Genomic DNA, 22,480 nt, shown 5'->3' on the forward strand with positions numbered 1-22,480 from the left:
TCAGACTTAAGAATGAGAGTGTTTTGATGTTTTAATGCATATAAAGCATGTTCTTCATTTGGATATGAGGCACTAATTTAGACTCACTGCAAGAATGAAGACGTGAACATACAGATGCCGTCATTCACGTGCATATTAAGTAGCCACCTTGGTTTGTTTTGATCTTATAATACATCCATAGATGCTCCGCTGAGAGGATGGTTAGTTTAACCAGCAGTTAACTTCACAAGAATTTGTCCACATTTCAAGATTTGTGACAAATAAAGATAGTTAGACTACAAACCGACAGCTTTTGTTTTAGCTTGTTTGTCAAAATTCTCTATTGAGAGTAGAGTAGAGCTGTGTTTGTGTAAACAGAGCGGTGGACGAGAAATATATCTCTTCCTACATGTGTCTGCATGTAGACAGGTGAGTGGGTATTGATACGCATTTACGTTTAGGTTTTATTGTAGCCTACTTACAGTAACGAGCGTAGCGCTATCTTTCCCATTCAGGTACATGTGCTGCATGTCAGCGTCTTCCTCTGCTGTGTGTGTGTGTGTGTGTGTGTGTATGTGTGCAGCGTGTGCAGCACATTTACAGAGTACCTTAACTCAATTTGAACATTCTGGAGCGCCATGAAACAAAGACAAAGAACCGTAACTGAAGTTACGGTATTCTGCCTTGGCTTCTCTGCAGCTTTTGAAGTTACGGCGAAGACAACAGACACTTTTCTCCCAAAAACAATAAAATTGACTCAAGATATTTGTCCACATGATAAAGCAGATCTTTCAGATGTTCCAAAAATGACAATAACTTATTTTCTCAAAATTGAGTTATGGTCTTTTTGTTTAGCACGGCAGTGTAGCTGATTAACTTTTCCCTGAAGGTTTAGACAAACGTGTTGAGTTTAGAGGTTCTATCCAGGCTTTTATTGTGAAACATGAGCAGGGTCCCCCCACGGTGCATCAGATGCAGCTGCTGCCATCTTGTGGTGCTGCTACGTTACTACACAGCTCATCTATTCTTAGTTGGCATCACTTTATGTTTCACAGTTCATCAGACTGGTTTTCTCTGCTCTGGATCTGACAGAAAAATAATCATGTTTCAGACAGAATTATAAGCAGCATCATAAATAATATATTCAACACGGAGGAGTTTCTTCAGATAAACAGGATCAGAGGATCATCTGTGTCCACAATTTAAAATGTGTCCAAAAACTGCAGATTTAGTGGAAATAATAACATAATTAAACAATCCCTTTCTTCACACTGCAGCGTGTCTGTTCACTGTTCTGTGAGGTCTTTGAGTTCTTCCTTCATCTTCTCCAAGTCATCAATGACTTTCTGACAGAGATCAGCTGACTGGATGATGGAGTCTGTTAACTTTCTGTCCTCTTCAGGGGTCACTGTAGGTCTGAAGATTTTCTTCATAGCAGACAATACTCCGTCACTACTTACAGGGATAGACAGACTCCTCTGAAACTCCTCCACTACTGTAAGAGTCCTATGATACTCCTTCATATCTGTCAGAGTGTTTTCATCCTGATCTCCAGCTGATCTTTGCTCCAACTTCTCATCCGTCCTCTTTATTTCTTCCAGGTTGTTCTTAACTCGTTCTATGATCTTCATGAACTCTTTCGCCAGTTCTTCTACTTTATTTACACTTCTGTTATCTTTCATATTTTTTATTGAATTTACCGCCACAGCTCATCTTCCTCCTCCTACTGCTAACATTCCTGCTAGTGCTCCTACTGCTACTACTAACGCTCCTACTGCTGTTAAATTACCCCCCCCAACGAACCGAGCTGCAAGGACCATGAGTCCTAGTCCTACTATTGCTCCTACTCCTCCTGCTACTGCTCCTGCTACTGCTTGTTCTGCTGCTACTGCTCTTGCTACTACAGCTCTTCCTGCAGCTCCTCCTGCTACTACAGCTATCGCCCCTACTGCTAAACTAACCCACCCAGTGAATGGAGATGCAAGGAACAGGACTAGTCCTACTGCTGCTCCTACTCCTCCTGCTATTGCTCCGACTAATCTAGCAACATATCTTGCTCTTCTGACTTCATCTGTTCTCTCCTGCACCTTACTGAATTCAATTATATTCATTAACTCAGAAACATGAGGAGGGAGGTCTCCGTTCCGTCTTCTTAGAACCAAGTCCATCTCCAGGTCTTCTGGTCCTCCTGAAGTGTAGAGATCTCCTCTTCAGAGTGATGAAGAAGCTGACTTTAAATCAAACTGTGATCTGATGTGATCAGAAAGGTTCTGTGGAGACAGGAAAAGACACACATCATCAGAATAAACCCACCCAGGTGCTGCAGCTGGGAGAACTCCCTTAGACTCACCTTAGACTTCTGAAGAACTGACAAACTACCAGTTTAACTTTATCACCAGGAAGAACACAGCATCTCAATCTGTCAACGACAAACTGTCGCGTGTGCTCGTGATGGTGGAAACGCCTGTAAAGGGAATGTGATTAACAGAAGAGCAGGGAGGTCAGCAGACCTCTGTTTTAACTTCAGTCTTTATTCGTTATTTAACCTTTATTTAACCAGGTATGCCGTTGAGAACGGGTTCTCATTTGCAACGTTGACCTGGCCAATAATAAAGCTTAAACATGCAAGACAACATACAGTTTCACATACGTGTGTGTGTGTGTGTGTGTATGTTCTTACCTGTGTCTCTATCAGCTGTGTGAGGCGATGCAGGTGAAGCAGCAACTGAGCGTGCTCAGTCTGTCTCTTAGCTTTAAGTCCTCTCAGTCGTTTCTCTGAAATCACATTTCAACGAGTCAAATCTGATTGGCAGTAATGTTTAGAGGAGGCGCGGGACGTCCCACAGCTGACTGGCTCTGTGCCATCAAACCAGTCCTACTGCCTAAAGTTGGGAGGAACCATTCAGCAGCACAGGAATGATGATTGGTGGGGACATAACATGTAGATGCTCAGTCCAGTAACTAGTTCTATGTTTGTCACAAGGTTCACCCAGGTGTGCCTGCTGCCAAAAATAGGTCGGGGGGGGTCTCTAGAGGCCTAAACTCTCTGAAAGTGATAACTGACGCCTCATCTGATACTTCTATGACGCGCTGCAGGCATCAGATTACTGCAGCGTAATCATTACATATTCAGATCAGATCAGATTACATATTGGACGTTTAAGTAAAATGTAAAACTAGTAACTAAAGCTGTAACAGATGAATGTAGTGGGTAACACTTTATAATAACTACACATAATTCATCATTTATTAAGCATTAGTTAACTATTAGTTAATGGTTTGTTCATTATTACTTATTAATTGTTCATACATAGTTCATCATGGGTAAAGTATTAGTTCACACAATTATAAATGGTTTGTTCATAATAAATAAGCCTATTAGTTAATGTTTTTTTTCATCATTATTAATTAATTGTTCTTACATAATTCATCATCAGTAAAGCATTTATTCACATAGTTATAAATGGTTTGGTCATAGTAAATAAGCCTATCTTGAAAAATATGTTTGTAAGTACATGATTTATACTTAACAAATAATGAAACAACCATTTGGAAATGAAATAATTTTCCCATTATAAACCAGTTACTAACTATTGCTAAATGCTTTGTTCATCATTTGTAAAGCACTGCTCCTATGTTAATTCTCATGAATGAAGCATTTGTATACACACTCATAAATGGTTTGTTCATAGTAAATAAGGCTCTCGAAAAGTATGTTCATAAATAGAAGTTTGACACTTTCTAAGTATTGCAAAAACCATTAGTAAATTAAATAATTTTCCTTTATAAACTATCTACAAACTAGTAGTAATTTATTTGTTTATCATTTGTAAAGCATAGTTCCTACATTCATTCTAATCAGTAAAGTATTTGTAAATGCAGTTAGTAAATGGTTGGTCCATAGTAAGTAAGCCCATGTAAAATGTTTATCAGTATATTTTTTAATAATTCCTACATGATGCATTAACCATTTGTAAATTAAGTAATTTTACCATTATCAACTATGTACTCAGGAACGTAAACGGTTGTTTGTAACTAGGAAGTTAATGATTAACAGACTATCTAGACCTTCATTTGTTCATGTCTTAAATAAAATGTTATGATTTAGAAAAAGGCCTAAACTAATAGCTGGGGTGTTAACACATCTGTTACAAATACTTATCAATAATGTAATCCATGATTAACTCATGAGTTACTACTGGTTAGTTAAGTATACTGCGTGAGCCCATCTAAAGTGAGTACTTTCTATGCTTTACAAAGCATTTATAAATGAGTTCCAAAGGCTAACAGAACCTGGACACACACATGTATTCTATTTTGACATGCCTTCAGAAATATGCCTATGGATAGTTAGTGTTAATACATCTTTAACAAGTACTTACCAACACATCAATCCATGATTAACTCATGAGTTACTACTGGTTAGTTAAGTATACTGTGTGAGCCCATCTAAAGTGAGCACTTTATATGCTTTACAAAGCATTTATAAATGAGTTCCAAAGGCTAGCAGATACAACAGAGACACAAGTAAAAAAAGTATTTGTAACCCTTATTACGATGTCGCAAGAATGTACATTTATAAAATAGCTCGTAGTAGTGTTATGTAGTTGATATCAATGTGAATTTGGACCAGAACCAGAAGAAAACTAGATTGTTAAGAGCCAGAGAATTGAACATCAATAAAGAGACTAGAAAACCAGGATAAAGTTTGAGAAGTGTATTAATATACACAGAAACATGGCATACACATATACAGATAAAACACAGGTATGAAAAATAACAACTAAAATAATAAAGTGCGCTCATAAAATAAACCCTTTTCAGTTCTATGAGCTCAATTGTTCTTTGATGACAAGAGTTCAGAGATGTTCAACGTTGGGGCCCATATGAGTTTGGTTTCTGTTGGTCCTACCACCATGAAGAAGGAATCCAGGGCAATCTGTATAAGTTCTGAGTCTGGATCCTGTAGCTGCCACCCAGCCCACTGAACTGGGAATCTCTAACCCCTGGAAGACTCTGGGATCTGAAGAATCAATGTGATCCAATATCCGTCTCTGGACCGGACCTCCCGTGCGTAGCGCTTCTCAAATCTCCACCTCCTCCACCTGTAGATAAGGCCAAATCAGTTCTCTCAATTACATTCAGTAATACAATCAACTGCTTAGGCTACAATGAAAATAAAATGAGGTGATATTTCATAACCCATATTTGAAATATCTAAATCTGTATTCAGTTGTACAACCGTTCTTAAATTTCTTCTCTTACGTATCAAAAGTATATAAATCCCTTTCAGGTATCAAAAGTACATTTATATTATTTTGTAACCTTTATACCAAAAATACATTTCTAATTCAAGTTTTATGGAACCTACCTCAGAACTTATACAGATTGCCCTGGATTCCTTCTTCATGGTGGTAGGACAAACAGAAACCAAACTCATATGGGCCCCAACATTGAACATCTCTGAACTCTTGTCATCAAAGAACAATTGAGCTCATAGAACTGAAAAGGGTTTATTTTATGAGCGCACTTTATTATTTTAGTTGTTATTTTTCATACCTGTGTTTTATCTGTATATGTGTATGCCATGTTTCTGTGTATATTAATGCACTTCTCAAACTTTATCCTGGTTTCCTAGTCTCTTTATTGATGTTCAATTCTCTGGCTCTTAACAATATATTTTTCTTCTGTTTCTGGTCCAAATTCACATTGATATCAACTACATAACACTACTACGAGCTATTTCATAAATGTACATTCTTGCGACATCGTAATAAGGGTTACAAATACTTTTTTTACTTGTGTCTCTGTTGTATCTGCTAGGCTTTGGAACTCATTTATAAATGCTTTGTAAAGCATATAAAGTGCTCACTTTAGATGGGCTCACACGGTATACTTAACTAACCAGTAGTAACTCATGAGTTAATCATGGATTGATGTGATGGTAAGTGCTTGTTAAAGATGCATTAACACACTAACTATCCATAGGCATATTTCTGAAGGCATGTCCAAATAGAATACATGTGTGTGTCCAGGTTCTGTTAGCCTTTGGAACTCATTTATAAATGGTTTGTAAAGCATATAAAGTGCTCACTTTAGATGGGCTCCCACGGTATACTTAACTAACCAGTAGTAACTCATGAGTTAATCATGGATTACATTATTGGTAAGTATTTGTAACAGATGTGTTAACACCCCAGCTGTTAGTTTAGGCCTTTTTCTAAATCATAACATTTTATTTAAGACATGAACAAATGTAGGTCTAGATAGTCTGTTAATCATTAACTTCCTAGTTACAAACAACCGTTTACGTTCCTGAGTACCTAGTTGATAATGGTAAAATTACTTCATTTACAAATGGTTAATGCATCATGTAGGAATTATTAAAAAATATACTGATAAACATTTTACATGGGCTTACTTACTATGGACCAACCATTTACTAACTGCTTTTACAAATGCTTTACTGATTAGAATGAATGTAGGAACTATGCTTTACAAATGATAAACAAATAAATTACTACTAGTTTGTAGATATCGCTTTAAACCCTGTTCTCTATCCATAAAAAAAGGGAAAATTATTTAATTTACTAATGGTTTTTGCAATACTTAGAAAGTGTCAAACTTCTATTTATGAACATAACTTACAAGAGCCTTATTTACTATGAACAAACCATTTATGAGTGTGTACACAAATGCTTCATTCATGAGAATTAACATAGGAGCAATGCTTTACAAATGATGAACAAAGCATTTAGCAATAGTTAGTAACTGGTTTATAATGGGAAAATTATTTCATTTCCAAATGGTTGTTTCATTATTTGTTAAGTATAAATCATGTACTTACAAACATATTTTTCAAGATAGGCTTATTTACTATGAACAAACCATTCATAACTATGTGAATAAATGCTTTACTGATGATGAATTATGTAAGAACAATTAATTAATAATGATGAAAAAAAACATTAACTAATAGGCTTATTTACTATGAACAAACCATTTATAATTGTGTGAACTAATACTTTACCCATGATGAACTATGTATGAACAATTAATAAGTAATAATGAACAAACCATTAACTAATAGTTAACTAATGCTTAATAAATGATGAATTATGTGTAGTTATTATAAAGTGTTACCATGTAGTGGAGTAACTAAAGTAACTAGTAACTAAAGCTGTAACAGATGAATGTAGAGGAGTAACTAAAGTAACTAGTAACTAAAGCTGTAACAGATGAATGTAGTGGAGTAACTAAAGTAACTAGTAACTAAAGTAACTAAAGCTGTAACAGATGAATGTAGTAGAGTAACTAAAGTAACTAGTAACTAAAGCTGTAACAGATGAATGTAGTGGAGTAACTAAAGTAACTAGTAACTAAAGCTGTACCAGATGAATGAAGTGGAGTAACTAAAGTAACTAGTAACTAAAGCTGTACCAGATGAATGAAGTGGAGTAAAAAGTATAATATTTCTCTCTGAAATGTAGCGGAGTAGAAGTAGAACGTGCCATCAAAAGAAAAAACTCATGTAAAGTACAAGTATTTCATTATTAATTTTGTTTTATTTAACCTTTATTTATTCAGGGGAGGTTCACTGAGAGGTAGCCTCTCTTTTGCAGGAACGCCCTGATCACAATCACACAGTTACACATTCATACCTGGAAGCTGCCCAGTACAACCACAGTCTGATCTGCTGCCACTGAGCAGCTCCACTGGAGCGGTTGGGGTTAAGGGCCTTGCTCAAGGGCACCTCAGTGGTGGTAATGAGGGAGGGACAAGTGCTGCTCTTTCACTTTCCCCACCCAGTAACTCAACATTTGGACCCAAGTACAGTACTGGAGTACATGTACTTAGTTATATTCCAGTGCTGGTGTTAATTTTGTAAAGATTTAAATAATTATTTGTGTGAATGACCAAACTGTATTCTATATATTGACAGAAATGTTATATTATCTGATTCAACTGTGTTGTGATATTTTGTAATGGTGCATTTGAAGCAGAGCAGGGTGCCTCTGGGCTGGGAGGAAACAGGCAGCGTCTCTAACCGTGTCCCGGGACCATGGAGACGCATGAACAGGGAATTTGAATAACAAAGTATCAGCAGCTCTCTCTGTTTTACTTTACTTTATACTTTATTAGTCCCATCACTGGGAAATTTGTATTGTATTGAACATCACTTCTCTTCTTGTGAAATTTCTAACTTCATATTCAGATCAAATGTAAAGAGCAAAAAGAAGCTCTGGGTTTGTTTTTAATCACATGACTCACTCACCAGGAAACATTTAGTTGTGTGATTGTAGCTTTGGACAGACAAACAACCAGGTAAGTCTGTTACAGCCTTTTTCTTAACAGAAGTGCCTTTAAGCATCTGTTGTGTGGATTATTCTATATTATATATATATATATATATATATATATATATATATATATATATATATATATATATGTGTGTGTGTGTGTGTGTGTGTGTGTGTTGTTACCTGTGTGTCTGTCAGCTGTGTGAGACGGTCCAGGTGAAGCAGCTACTGAGCGTGCTCAGTGTGTCTCTTATCTTTCAGTCCTCTGAGTCATTTCTCTGAAATCACATGACCAGAGAAACCTGTCAAACACCTCCCCTTTTTCTGTTTTTTCTAACCTTTATTTATGTCTATTGAGAACAGCTTCTCATTTGCAACAACGACCTGTCACACTCACACAGCCTCTGTGCTGGGAGTGTAGCCACATACCAGGAAACAGGAAGCGTCTCTAACAGTGTCTCGGGACACGGAGAAACGCCTAATGGGATCAGCAGCTCTCTCTCTGTTTGAACTTCACTTCTCTGCTGGTGAAGTTTCTAAGTTTATATTCAGATCAAAAGTAAAGAGCAATAAGAAGCTCTGGGTTTGTTTTCATCACGACTCACTCACCAGGAAACATTTAGTTCTGACATTTTGGGAAAAGTAACAACCAGTTAAGTCTGTTACAGCATTTTTCTTAACAAAAGTGCCTTTAAGCATCTGTTGTGTGGATATATATATATATATATATATATATATATATATATATATATATATATATATATATATATACACCTTTTTTAACCTTTATGTAAGCAGTAAGTCGATTGAGAACAACTTCTCATTTGCAACGACGACCTGTCACATTCACACAGTTCCACGTTCATACGTGGAAGCTGCCCAGTACCACCACAGTCTCCACTGGAGCGGTTGAAGTTAAGTTGCTCAAGGGCACCTCAATGGTGGTTATGAGGGAGGGACAAGTGCTGCTCTTTCACTTTCCCCACCCAGATTTAATCCTGTTGATCTGGGGATTGAACCTCCAAAACAACTGACTTTAAAGGGTAACTTATGTTTCATTATCTGACAACATTATAGTATGGAACCCTCCAGAGATAGAGCTTTTAGTTTAACATGAAACCATCTCAACACTATGTCACCTTGTTTATCTGCTAAATAAAAATTAGTGTTCCACATCTTCCAAATGCAACCATGAACATATTTGTAACTAAGTTAACTCATAACTTTATGCAGCGTAGATTTGGACATGTGTTGTCAGTGTATTCATAGAGGTCCATTCAACTACGAAGAGCCCAATAAAGTTAGCTCCACATAGTTATAGAAATATCACAACAAGATGACATCACACATAACCATTTTATCTCTACAACTAATTCAAGTTCAAGTTTATTCTCATGTGCATTAAAAAGTATAAAGTACACAGAGAATGCAATGGAATGTCTCTTCTCTTAAACACTATGAATATATAAATATGATTTAAATTATATATAATAAAATGAATTTAATGATGTGGCACAATCTAATATATTGTAATAATTATGGCTGCACAATTAATCGCAATTTTATCGAAATTGACTAGTGCAATATTCAAATCACAGGGGGCGAAATATTTGTTAAAGGCAAAATATGTGTCAAACCATTCTGACTGAAGTATTGTGGAGCTGCAGGGACGTCCCAGACTACACATCCTCTCCTACAAAGAAAAACATCTTAGTGGGGCGGTCTCTAACTCACCGCACCCCACGTAGAATATATATATATATATAATGTAGATCTGGTAGGTTTTATAAATTTATATTTAATATATTTAATATATATATATATATATATATATATATATATATATATATATATATATATATATAATTCTTTGTTTGGTACACATCCTCGCAATAATTACACTATAAATCATTTTCATTTTAGTATTTTTCAATGAAAATGAGAAAAATTAGACAAAAATGATTGTTCCCTTCAATATCGTGAATCAAAGGGCAATCGCAATATCAGTCAAAATAATCGCAATTAGATATTTTCCTTATATCGTGGAGCCCTAACAACCCTATAAACTCTCACAGCCATCACAGGAATAGAGAAAAATAAAAACATCATAAAATAAATGATATATTGACGAGGTTCACTTACCGAATATAATATTCTGCATGTAGTATAAAGCAAGCCGCAGTGTATTTATCACTAGCTGCAAGATGTCATGAATATATGTGTTATTAACCAAACTAAAGTGAGTTCCACACCTTCTAAAGGAGGAACCAGCTCAGACAGGTTCCAGAAGTTTCTCCTTCACAAACTCCTCCATCTTTCAGACATCAACAGAAACATTTTAGGGCCACATATGATCACAAGAAGAACCACGACTCCAGAACTACTAGAATCAGAATCACAGCTGATGGTCTCATTAAGCTTTATTAACAATAACTAAAACATGTTAACATCCTTTCATATCCTGATGTAATGAAGACCTCTGATTGGCTACAGAAACATTACAATTCAAATATTTGTCAATGTTCACTTCATGCTTACAACCTTGCTTTAAAAACATCCTGTTTTGCACATTTGCACAACAGGGATATTAGAGGAATATTCTCTTTCATTAGCCATGGAAACAGCTTAGAGCAGATCCAGGTGATTTTAAGAAAAGGCGACAAAAAGGCGACAAAAAAGGCGTTAAACTCAACTTCACTAATGGCCACACTAGAAGAAGAGAATCACATCAACGGGCCAGACATGGAGAATTTAATGAGATGCTTTTATTTCATCGAAAGAGTAAAATATCTTCTAACTGTATGTCACATTTTTCAACATTTTTGTAACTTTCTCTGACATGTTTTTTTTGTTTATTTTTTTCCGACGTTTTTAGTGCTTTTTTCATCATTTTTGTTCCTTTTTTGGACACCTTTGTCGTATTGTTCTCGACATTAAGCCCAACAAAAGTCAGCAAAAGCAGTTCCTTAGCCCTCATAGAAGTTAGTAAATTAAGAAATACACTTTCCCATCTTTTTGATGTGGCGCACAAGCCAAAATTTATTGTGAACCTAAGTTGATATACGGGCCGGATCAAAATCTGCAAGGGGCCGGGTTCGGCCCACGGGCCTCGAGTTTAACACGTGTGGCTTAGACGTAGATTGTGTTTTTCCGAATAAGAGCATGAACCAGAATATTATATTCATGTAAAAGTGCAGTGACCCCTTTACCTTTCATAGAAGTCCACCATGGTCTCATACTCTGTTAGTTTGAGAGCCGTGTAGTAAATGACCAACATGTCCAGTGTTTCCAATAACAACACTAGTTATTTCTTAAACCTGTTTGTTTCTACACACTCAGAAACCAGAACATTTCTGTTCTCACAGGTTCACTTTTTAACATGTTCCCTTAAGAGACCAGAACTGGACCGTTGGACTGATTTGAGTGAACTAAATGAAAATAAGAGACACAGCTGTCTTCCTGAGACAATTACTGAACTTAGGAACCCAACAGTACTTCTGTTTCTGAGTGTGTATTGTATAACTACTACTTTCTACTCAAAAATAAAACCTTAACATGCATCTACCTGCCAGTGTCCATCTGAAGCCACACTTTTTTGGGCGTTTTTGTCACTTTTAATGTCGTTTTTTTTTGGGGGGGGGGTTTGTCACTTTTTGAAGAACTCAACACTTCCTGTTTCAAATTAAAAGCCCTCTGAACAGAATCCTTTAGTTTCTATCTAGGCTTTTATTGTGAAACGTGCAGGGTTCCCACCCGGTGCATCAGATGCAGCTGCTGCCATCTTGTGGTGCTGCTACGTTACTACACGGCTCATCTATTCTCAGTTGGCATCACTTTATGTTTCACAGTTCATCACACTGTTTTTTCTGCTCTGGATCTGACAGAAACATTATAATGTTTCAGACAGAATTATAAGCAGCAGCATGTTCGGAGAAAGTTAATATCATATTCCAACATGGAGGAGTTTCTTCAGATAAACAGGATCAGAGGATCATCTAATAATCATAATAATACATTGTATTTATATAGCGCTTTTCATGGTACTCAAAGACACTTTACTGTAAAAATTTTTTTTTTAAAACAGATAAGCAATAAAACCAACACATAAAGCAAGCATTTTATAATCAATTAAAAACAATAAAAGCAGTAACTATAAGTGTGAGAAATGTCAGACTATTGTATGTAGACAGCTAATCTGAACAGGTGTGTTATGATGAGTGTTCAGGTCAGTACAGTCACGGATGTGTATGGTAAAGGTAAAGGTAAAGGTACTTTATTTGTCACATACACGTACATGTAGCGAAATTCATTCTCTGCATTTAACCCATCCCTCAAGGGTAGGGAGTTCCAGAGGGAGGGGGCTGTAGATGTGTATGGGTAGGGAGTTCCAAAGGGAGGGGGATGCAATGGTGAAAGCTCTGTCACCCCAAGTATGGCGTTTGGTCCTGAGTGGTGGGGAGAGGAGGTTTGCGTCACAAGAGCAGAAGTTACGGGTGTGGGGTGGGGGGTTGTGTCAGAGAAGCAGGTCTGTGAGGTAGGATGGAGCCTGGTTATGGAGAGCTTTGTGGGTGAGAAGGAGGACTTTAAACTGCGTTGGCAAACAGGGAGCCAGTGGAGGTTCTGAAGGACAGGAGTGATGTGATCACAGGAACAGGTGTGTGTGAGGAGACTAGAAGCAGAGTTTGGGATGTATTGGAGTTTATTTAAGGCTTTTGGAGGTAAACCATTGAGGATGCTGTTGCAGTAGTCAATTCTGGAAGTGATGAAGGCGTGAATCAAAGTTCCGGCAGCAGAGAAGGTGAGTGATGGGCAGAGAGATGTTTTTGAGGTGAAAGAAGGCAGTTCTGGTTATTTGGTTGATGTGGTTTTCAAAAGTGAGGTTTCTGTCGAAGAGGACTCCCAGGTTATGGATGTGTGGGGATGGAGACAGGGTGGAGTGGTTGACAATGTGACCAAAGTTATGGGTGTTCTTTGTGAGGGATTCGGGCCGATGATCATTAAGTCGGATATATTGTAGTTGATTTGGAGGAAGTTGGTATGCATCCAAGTTTAAATATTGATGAGGCAGTTGGTCAGGGTGGAGGATGTAGCTGTGGTGATGGATGTGGTAGAGATGTAGATCTGGACATCATCAGAAAAGCAGTGGAAGTGTTCACTGTTCTGTGAAGTCTTTGAGTTCTTCCTTCATCTTCTCCAAGTCATCAACGACTTTCTGACAGTAATCAGCTGACTGGGTGATGGAGTCTGTTAACTTTCTGTCCTCTTCAGGGGTTGCAGTGAGTGTGAAGACACTCCACATAGCAGACATTACTCCCTCACCTCTTCCCAGGATAGACACTACTGTAAGAGTCTGAAACTCCTTCATGTCTGTCAGAGTCTTTTCAGCCTGAAGTTGAACAGATTTTTGCTCCAACTTCTCACACGTCCTCTTTATTTCTTCAGGTGATCTTTGCTCCAACTTCTCACACGTCTTCTTTGTTTCTTCAGCTGATCTTTGCTCCAACTTCTTACATGTTGTCTTTATTTCTTCCAGGTCATTCTTCAGCGGTTCAATAATCTCCATGAAGTCTTTCCACAGCTGTTTTACTTTATGTACACTTCCACTCTCTGATATCCCTTTTGTTACATTTGCACCAGCAACTAAAATGGCTGATCCTGCTGCTATTCCGGCTCCTATTGTTCCTACTGTTGCTATTACTGCTGCTGCTGCTCCTGCTGCTTCTGTTCCTGCTGCTGCTACTGCTGCTCCACCTGCAAGTAAGCCCAATGGCATGCCAAGAGCTGTTCTTCTGATTTTATCTGTTCTCTCCTGCATCTTTCTGACTTTGGCTGCAATCTCCCTAAACTCTCTAACAATCTCTCTCATTCTGTGTTCATTGCTATCAAACTCTTTGATGAATGAAGCTGCATGTTTTTTACATTTGTTCATTAATTCAGACAGATGAGGAGGTAATTCCATGCTATCGCGTCTTATCAGGTTTGCAGCCATCTTCAGGTCTCCTGGTTCTCCTGAAGTGTTGAGATTTCCTCTTCAAAGTGATGAAGAAGCTGACTTTAAATCAAACTGTGATCTGATGTGATCAGAAAGGTTCTAGAGACAGGAAGAGACACACATCATCAGAATAAACATACACATACACACACACACAGCTGTTTCCTGCCAGATCCTCTCTGGTACACTCTGCAGCAGTTGGGAGGAAACTCAAGCTCACTTTAGATTTCTGACATTTAAAATCTCTCTATTCCTTTCAGATTAAAAGAAAACTCTGAGTTAGAGCAGCAGAGGAAACTAACCTCAGCCAACATCAACAATAACACTGATCTGATATTCAATATGTTTAATACGGTTTAATATTTAACTTTCGACTCCTGGACTGAGATCCTGGTTCATCCAGAGAGAGGAAAGGTAGTATTCATGTTACAGTCTCAGTAAAGTCACAACTCAAACTAAACTTAATTATATTCATGTGGTCTCCTTCTCAAAAGAGAAGAAACACTTTAAAATATGATCAGTACAGACAGTACAGTAAACAACACATACATTATATATATATATATATATATATATATATATATATATATACACGGTTCATATATGATCCGTCCAAAACTAATATTCAGTTTCTGATATGTGGAGAGTTTCCAGCCTCTTCTTTAGAAACTGTGTTGGGTCAACGAGAACAAATACTGAACATCTAAGATCAGATATGATCATTGCATTATTACATCTCATCAGAACACCTCCTCCCAGCTGCCCACGGCTCTGTAATTAGGTAACACTATCACTGCTTTCCATCTGGCGGCCGGCCCCCCAACAAACTGCTCTACCAACCCAGCAGCTACACGTCCACACCCCCCACCACACTTCTCCTTCACCCCAATCCTGACAGCGGACGTGTTGAGAGAGTTGCAAAATCTGGACCCATTCAAATCAGCAGGGCGAGACAACCTGCAACCCAATTTCCTAAAATTATCGGCAAATATTATTGCTTCCCCCATTAGCAACCTATTTAACATACGTCTTGCATCTTCAGAAATTCCCGTAGATTGGAAATCCGCTGCAATCATCCCTCTCTTCAAAGGAGACACCACTAACCCAAACTGCTATAGACCCATATCTATCCTACCCTGTCTTTCAAAGGTCTTCGAAACCATCTTGAATCCCACCATGTCCTCTATCACAGCCGCTCCTGACAAAAAGCATTACTGTGCAGCCATCTACATTGATCTGTCCAAGGCTTTTGACTCTGTTAACCAGCACGTTAAATCTGAGGGCCTGTTGTCTGAACATATAGATGTCTCTATGGGGGTGCCACAAGTTTCAATTCTCGGGCCGACTCTTTTCTCTCTATACATCAATGATGTGGCTCTTGCTGTTGGTAACTCTCTCCACCTCTATGCAGACGACACCATCCTGTACACATCCGGCCTCTCATTGGATACTGTGCTATCCTCCAGGAGAGCTTCAATACCATTCAGCACTCCTTCCGAAACCTCCAATTACTCGTAAACTCTGGCAAAACCAAGTTCATGCTTTTCAATCGATCGCTGCCAATCCCTGCACATCCAATCAGCATCACCACGCTCAATGGGTTGGGATTAGAAAATGTGACAGTATACAAATACTTAGGTGTCTGGCTAGACAGCTCCCTCTCCTTCCAGCAACACATAAACCATCTTCAATCTAAAGTTAAGTCTAGGATCGGTTTCCTATTCAGCAACAGGGCTTCCTTCACTTATGCTGCCAAACTTGCTTTGGTGAAAATGACAATTTTACCAATTCTCAATTTCAGTGATGTCATTTACAGAACTGCCTCAAATTCTCTACTGAATAAACTGGAAGTTGTCTACCATAGTGCCATACGTTTTGTGTCCAGAGCCCCTTACAATACCCACCACTGCAACCACTATGCATTAGTTGGCTGGCCCTCATTACACACTCAACTTAACTTAACTCACTGGTACCAACTCATTTACAAGTCCTTGCTAGGCAAAGCCCCACTGTACCTAAGCTCACTGGTCACCATAGCTTTACCCTTCGCTCAAGCAGTTACATCTCCTTGGCCACCCAAAAAGCCTACATCTCCTGCTCCTCTCCTTCCATTTCTCAGCTGCAAATGATTGGAATGAACTACAAAAAAACCTGAAGCTCAAAACCCTTATTCCACTAACTGCCTTTAAAGTACATCTGTCTGAGCTCCTGTCTGATCACTGTACGTGCAAATTGTTCTCCATCATTTATGCTCTGTTTTTGCACCCCCTTATCCCATTATCTCTGTAATGCCCCACTGCATAGTTTGTACATATGTACCTCTTCACCTGCACTGCTATCATATCTGTTTACTCTCTTTTGCACTTTTCATCTGCCCTGGCATGCCCAACTGTTATTCTTCCCAACTTTGTTGTCATATAATTTGTGTACATCTCCTGACCTACATCACTAACTAGACCAATATTTGCACTAACTGTATATTGACTCTTCATTACTTTTCAACAGTTATATAAACTGTCCATTCATATATATTTGCATTATAACTGATCTACACAACTAGACCACAATTTGCACTAACTGTATTTTGACTCTTTACTACATCTCAGATATAGACTGTCTATTCATGTATATTGTGTTACTACCATATCACTTTCACACATCCATCTACTTACTTATACCTCATCTTGCACCTGTTTTGTAATGCCTACTTAATCTGTATGTTAGGTAGCCTATTGTATTCTGTATTCCTGTATTGTATTGAATGTGAAATTGTACGTTGTCCTGCACGCTTATGCTTTTCTTGGCCAGGTCGCCCTGTTGCAAACGAGAACCTGTTCTCAACGGCCTTCCTGGTTAAATAAAGGTTAAATAATTTGTTTTTAAATAAACATCACTGAATATATATTTAGTCATCTGACCACAGTCAGCTCTTCATCAAGAGGTTTAGTGCAGGGGTGTCAAACTCATTTTGACTAAGGTCCAGACTGGATAATGAGAATCACATCAGGGGCCAGAAATGTGGAGTTTATTGACATGCTTTTATTTATTTATCGAAAAAGTCAAACATCTTTGACTGTATTATTGCATGTCTCACATAGTCTTATCACTTACAGTTTGGTCCAGATAAAGTCCCAAAAAAGTTCCTCAGCCATCATAGAAAAAGGGACAAGAACTTGGTGGCCAAAATGTATGTGACCCTTAATTGACATGCGGGCCAGATCAAAATCTGCAGGGGGCCGGATTTGGCCATGTGACACGTGTGGTTTAATGGTTCTTACCTGTTTGTTGCTGCAGGTACAGCAGCTCTGAGCTCTCAGTCTTCACCTCCACATGTCCTCTCTCAGTCTCAACTCAGTCTCTGAGTTGTTCCTCTGAAATCACATGACCAGAGAAACCTATCAAACTGCAGCAGTGTCTCGCCCAAAATAACTGATTAACTATTCACTGAGGGTTTCATAGAGATAAAGAACAATAAAGTTATCAACAGTCTGTGATGGTGGTTCTGTATGTATTACGATATTAGATGTGTGGGATGGTCGGTTTAATATTTAACTTTGGACTTTTGGACTGAGAAGTCTTCTATTGAAGCTGTAAATTCATGTTCATTAACTGTTATCAGACCTGATCCTGGTTCATCCAGAGAGAGGAGTAATTAAGTAACATTTTTATACAGCGCTTTTCACAGACAAGGTCACAAAGTGCTTTACAATGTGCAAAGACAATAAAACATGATAAAAATAGTCAATAGAATTAGATGCAAGTAAAACAGAATCAATTTTCAAATAAATAAAAGACATAGGCTACCCAAAAGCTAGCCTGAACAAGTGAGTCTTCACTTGTCCCTTAAAACAATCCACATTCTCAGCCAACCTAATGCTAGTTGGTAAAGCATTCCAGAGTCTGGGCGCCATAGCCTCAAAGGCTCTGTCCCCACATGTTTTCAGACGAGTGCGTGGCATGACTAGCAGATTTTGATTAACAGACCTGAGAGACCGGGATTGAGTGTGTAAATGAATTATGTTGGCAAGATAGTCAGGGGCCTGACCATGTAGAGCCCTGTAGGTTATGGTCAGAATTTTGAATTGGATCCTGTAAGTTACAGGAAGCCAGTGAAGGGAGCAGAGTAAAGGGGTGATATGGGTACGCCTGTTTGATCTTGTAAGAAGCCTAGCAGCAGCATTTTGAATGGATTGCAGGCGGTGAAGGACAGATTTATTGACTGAAGAGAAAAGTGAATTGCAATAGTCAATACGGGAGGAAATGAAAGCATGGATGAGCATCTCCAGTTCTAACTGAGAGACCACAGCCCTTAATTTGCTAATATTGCGTAAATTGAAAAAACAGGATTTGGTCAATGATTTGATGTGAGTGTCAAAAGATAGGGATTTGTGAAATATCACCCCAAGGTTCCTTAGACTGGGCAGGACCGCCGATGACAGAGACCCAATGTTCTGCCTGATCAGAGGAATAGCACTGTCTGGTGCTATGATTAAAACCTCAGTCTTGTCTGGGTTCAGCTGCAAAAAGCTTTCAGCCATCCAGTTGTTTATGGCGTCAATGCAGGTAAGCTAGCAAGCTTTGATGTCTCATTTTGCCTAAAAGTAAAATGGAGTTGTATGTCATCTGCATAAAAATGATACGAAATATTAAAATTGCGAATAATCTGACCTAAAGGCAACATATATAAAATGAATAATATTGGGCCCAACACTGAACCCTGTGGAACGCCACAAGACAAGGGCGAAGATGCAGAATGGCAGTCCCCAATAGAGACCTCAAAAGTTCTATCTGAAAGATAGGATGCAAACCAGTCCAAGGCAACTCCTGATATGGCCACCCATTCATGCAGTCTCTTAATCATGATATGGTGGTTGACTGTGTCGAAGGCAGAACTAAGGTCTAAAAGTACTAACAAAGAGCATAGACCTACGTCTGAGGCCATCTGAAGGTCATTATTGACTCTCACCAGGGCCGTCTCAGTGGAATGTCTCTTCCTATAGCCCGACTGAAATCTGTCATATATCTCCAAATTCTCTAAAACAGCTATAAGTTGATTAGCCACAGCCTTTTCGAGAATTTTGGACAACAATGGCAGCTTTGAGATAGGGCGATAGTTTTTTAACACTGTTGGGTCCAGATTAGGCTTCTTTAGTATAGGTTGGATAATAGCATGTTTTAAATAGGACGGGACACAGCCAGTGGCCAATGAGGAGTTGAAAATAGCCACTATACTAGGGCCAATGGCAGGAAGTGCTTTTGAAGAGGGTGGTATTATATCCAGTTGACAAAAGGACATTATCATTTTCTTGGTCATGTTTAGCAACTCCTGGAGGCTAATTGATTGGAAAGATTCAATAGTAATAGGCCTAGGTGAAGAAAGGCCGTCTACATGAAAGTGTGGCCCAGGCCGTATACTTGATCTAATAGATTCAACCTTATCAATAAAAAATGGCAGCAGCCTATTACAGTCATCTTGTGAACATATTGTTGTCACAGTGGCAGGAAGAGAGACAATATTATTTATAGTATCAAATAAAACCTTGGGATTTCTCTTGGAAGAAGAGATTAAATTAGAAAAATAGACCGACCTTGAATTCTTAACTAAATTATTAATTTCCTGCATAAGCTCCTTAAGATATAGACAGTGTACTGCTCAGTGCCGGATTTCCCCAGAGCGTTCAGTCCTGGCACCTCCTCCTTGGACAAACGCATTACTGTCCGTCATCCAAGCGGCGTACAAATGGGCTTAGATTTTAACTTTAAAGGCGCCACTTCGTCCAACACAGAAGAGCAGAGGTCATTAAAAGATTGCATTAAAAGCTCAACATCATTATTACCCATAGTGTTAAAGTCAAACCGGGAAATAAATTGCTCAACAGTTGTTTGAGTAATAATGCGCCGTTTCCGGCACGGGGGATCACCAATAGTAGAGAGATTGAAAAAGATACACTTGTGGTCACTAATCAACATATCCTCACAGCATATAGAATTATCCTCCAGGCCTAGTGTAAAAACAAGGTCTAATGTATGACCACCAGCATGTGTGGGCCCACAGGAAAGGTAGTTCATGTCTCAGTAAAGTCTTAAATATGTAACACGGTTCATATATAATCCTTCCTAAACTAATCTAGTGTTTGTGATATGTGGAGAGTTTCCAGCCTCTTTTTTAGAAACTGTGTTGGGTCAACGTGAACAAATCCTGAACATCTAAGATCAGCTACCATTGTTACATCATCACGTCACTGTGTATAACTTTTGTCTTCTGAGGCGTTTAGGAGTTCCTACCTGTTAGTGAGGCGATGCAGGTACAGCAGCTCAGTCTTCATGTTGGTTGATCAGCATCTGAAATCACATGATCAGAGCAACCAATCAGACAGAAGCAGCAGCAGCAGTGTACTGAAGGTTTAGAGAAAGGTAAATAACAATAAAGTAACCAACAGTCATCCACTAATGGAGAGATGTCAGAGTGAGGCAGCTGCCCATGCTCAGTACCTATACATGCACTAATAGAGAGATGTCAGAGTGGGGGGGCTGCACATGGAAAGGTGCAGTTGGTTGGTTCTGTGTCTTCCTCAAGAGCAACTTGGCAGTGCCCAGGAGGTGAACTGGCATGTATGGCAGTTCAATATGAGATGATATTGATGATTTATGTGTGGGATGGTTGGTTTAATATTTAACTTTGGACTCCTGGACTGAGAATTCTTCTATTGAAGCTGTAAATTCATGTTCATTAACTCTTATCAGCCCTGATCCTGGTTCATCCAGAGAGAGGAAAGGTAGTTCATGTCTCAGTAAAGTCTTAAATATGTAACACGGTTCATATATAATCCTTCCATAACTAATCTAGTGTGTGTGATATGTGGAGAGTTAATAAATATGTAACATGGTTCATATATAATCCTTCCATAACTAATCTAGTGTGTGTGATATGTGGAGAGTTAATAAATATGTAACATGGTTCATATATAATCCTTCCATAACTAATCTAGTGTGTGTGTGATATGTGGAGAGTTTCCAGCCTCTTCTTTATAAACTGTGTTGGGTCAACGTGAACAAATCCTGAACATCTAAGATCAGCTACCATTGTTACATCATCACATCACTAAATATATATTTAGTCTTCTGATGACATCACTGAATATATATTTAGTCTTGTGATGACATCACTGAATATATATTTAGTCTTGGGATGACAGTCACATCTTCATCAAGAGGTTTAGAGGTTCTTACCTGTTAGTTGATGCAGGTACAACAGCTCTGAGCTCTCAGTCTTCACCTCCACACCTCCTCTCTCAGTCTGTCCGATCAACATCCGTCCACCTGAGTTATTTCTCTGAAATCACATGACCAGAGCAACCAATCTGACAGCAGCAGCATCTCACCTGTGAGGACTATAAAACTCTACTGAAGGTACAGAGAAAGATAAAGAACAATAGAGTTCTCGGTTCTGTTGCTGCAGGCATCTCGCCCAAAGTAACTGATTAACTTTTATAGAGATAAAGAACAGTAACGTTCTAAGATCTGTTGCTGCAGAAACAACAGTTCAAATATAAAAGGTTAGAAGTGTAGTCAGAGTCATGTTGGCATCAAAAAGCCCCAAAACTGGAAGGTGATAACATTCAAACAAAATGTAACAAAAATGATGAATGAGGAGAAAAAGTGCAGAGAAAGAAGAGAAACTGGAAAGACATGATGGAGATTGTTGAACGTCTGAAGAACGATCTGGAAGAAATAAAGAGGACGAGTAAAGATCTGCCTGAAACACTTTGTTACACATGGAGAGTTCAGAGGATTATTAGACGAGTTTCTGAACTAAACACACAGAGCCAGATGATCAGATTACTGCAGTAAAAGTACTAATACCACACTGTTAAAATCAGGGATTCACTGAATCCAGGCTTGGGCTTCAGATTGGGCTGAATATTGGGCTTTTTAAACGGGGTTGGGTTTCTGCTGAACATTCAAATTTTTTCAATTCAATTAAATTGTATTTATAGTATCAAATGATAACAGGAGTTATCTCAGGACACTTTACAGATAGAGTAGGTCTAGACCACACTCCATAATTTACAAAGACCCAACAATTCGAGTGATTCCCAGCGAACGGAACCCTACGCTTGCACTAGGCGCGCTACGCTGGTCGTCGTAACAACGGCACCGTTGATGACGGGAAGGTGTTTCCGTAGGTGGAGCGCTCAATGCAGCAGGC

General features: G+C 38.6%; 1 long non-coding RNA gene across 4 annotated transcripts; it reads right to left on the reverse strand.

Moving 5' to 3' along the window:
- On the reverse strand, positions 1 to 21,596 carry LOC120545331. 4 transcript variants are annotated; one of them, XR_005636652.1, is made up of 8 exons: positions 21,502 to 21,596; positions 20,557 to 20,613; positions 17,550 to 17,642; positions 10,422 to 14,370; positions 8,463 to 8,557; positions 2,660 to 2,754; positions 2,330 to 2,443; positions 23 to 2,249 (listed from the first exon to the last, which is right to left on the reverse strand). It is a non-coding gene; the product is annotated as an uncharacterized LOC120545331 (long non-coding RNA). The 4 variants fall into 4 exon arrangements; XR_005636651.1 differs by lacking the exon at positions 2,330 to 2,443 and having other exon boundaries at positions 24 to 2,249; XR_005636654.1 differs by lacking the exons at positions 2,330 to 2,443; positions 10,422 to 14,370 and having other exon boundaries at positions 1 to 2,249.
- Between the last annotated feature and the right edge of the window lie 884 nt (positions 21,597 to 22,480).

Source organism: Perca fluviatilis, chromosome 17 (assembly GCF_010015445.1).
Source record: "Perca fluviatilis chromosome 17, GENO_Pfluv_1.0, whole genome shotgun sequence".
In the NCBI taxonomy this organism is placed as follows: domain Eukaryota; kingdom Metazoa; phylum Chordata; class Actinopteri; order Perciformes; family Percidae; genus Perca; species Perca fluviatilis.